The sequence below is a fragment of the Heptranchias perlo genome, unplaced genomic scaffold, assembly GCF_035084215.1.
Source record: "Heptranchias perlo isolate sHepPer1 unplaced genomic scaffold, sHepPer1.hap1 HAP1_SCAFFOLD_63, whole genome shotgun sequence".
Lineage (NCBI taxonomy): Eukaryota > Metazoa > Chordata > Chondrichthyes > Hexanchiformes > Hexanchidae > Heptranchias > Heptranchias perlo.
In genome coordinates this window covers 1,478,858-1,480,191 of record NW_027139655.1, presented here as the reverse complement: position 1 = coordinate 1,480,191, position 1,334 = coordinate 1,478,858, and positions in this window count along the sequence as shown.

Below are 1,334 nucleotides of genomic sequence, written 5' to 3'. Positions count from 1 at the left end.
CGGAGAGAAATAAAGAGTAAGTTATTAAGACAAGAGAGAAAAATAAAGAGAGAACGAAATCATATCGATATATATTATATATATATATATATATATATATTATATATATATATACATATACACACATAATGAGAGTGAGAGACACTGCTGAATAATTACAAAGTGATATGAGAGGAGAGGTAAATGGACAGATGAAATCAATTCAAAATAACTAGAGTCTGAGGGAGAGTCAGAGCAGGAGAGTGTCAGACATAAAACGACAAAGAGAAAGAGAAAAAGAGATACAGAAAGCAGGGAGAAAATAGAAAAGTGGAGAGAGGAGGAGAAATACAAATATTAAAACAGACTGAGAAAGATGGAATGAAATACAGAAACAGATTCAAAGAAGAGTTCGAGAAGTCAAATAGAAACAGAGAGAAAGAAGTGGACAGAAGCAGAGCTGGAGAGAGTGAGAAGCAAACAGAATTTAATAAAGACAGATGGAAAGGGAAGGAGGAAGAGACAGATAGAGAGAAGGAAAAGGGAAAAGTAGATCCACAGGGAGAAACAAAGATAGAGGTTATGCCAGGAGGCTGCACAATAAAGTCACTCAGCCTTGTCTACCTGACCCTGACCATTACTCACTGCCGGAGTTTCCCAGCTGCTCTGTGCAGTAAACATTCATCTGATAAACGAAAGCCTGAGACTAAATCGGCTTCAGCATGTTCGAAGGAAAAGGACGATCAAAAGGAGGAAGGGCTGTTAGAAGGATTGTTAATGACACGTTGTGAAAGACCACACAGCAGAGGATAGATCACCATAGCAATAATAACGATTCCAGGAGGGCTGGAGATGGTTTGAACTCCTGCTGGCTTGACTTGGTTACGTTGTGGACACTGAGAGAAAACAAGTGAAGTGTCAATCAATCGTGGGTTGTATTTGTAGAAACTATTGTTGATAAACTAACGTCCCAGAGTTGTGTTTCTATGTTACAAAGAAGCTGAGCAGAAGTTGAGTGGAGAGAGACACAGATCCACCACTGCTGCTCCAAACTCACCTTTCGTTTCCTGGCAGCACCACCTCACCTGGAATCTACATGACTGCTCGCTACCTCCCAGCTTGATGCCTCGATGCTGGTTTACAGATTGCCTGTGAAGCAGATGACCTGGATACAAGAGAAAGACAGGCGACACTACAACGGTATCCATCAAAACGCCTTGAATCATCCAGGCAAGCTTGTGTCAACCATAAGGATATAACTTTTGTTATCAGCTTAGTCGAAGATAGACATTGGATTTCCAAACGGTTATGCATTTTGGGAATTCAGAATGTGTTGTTTTATTGGTGTTGAAGCA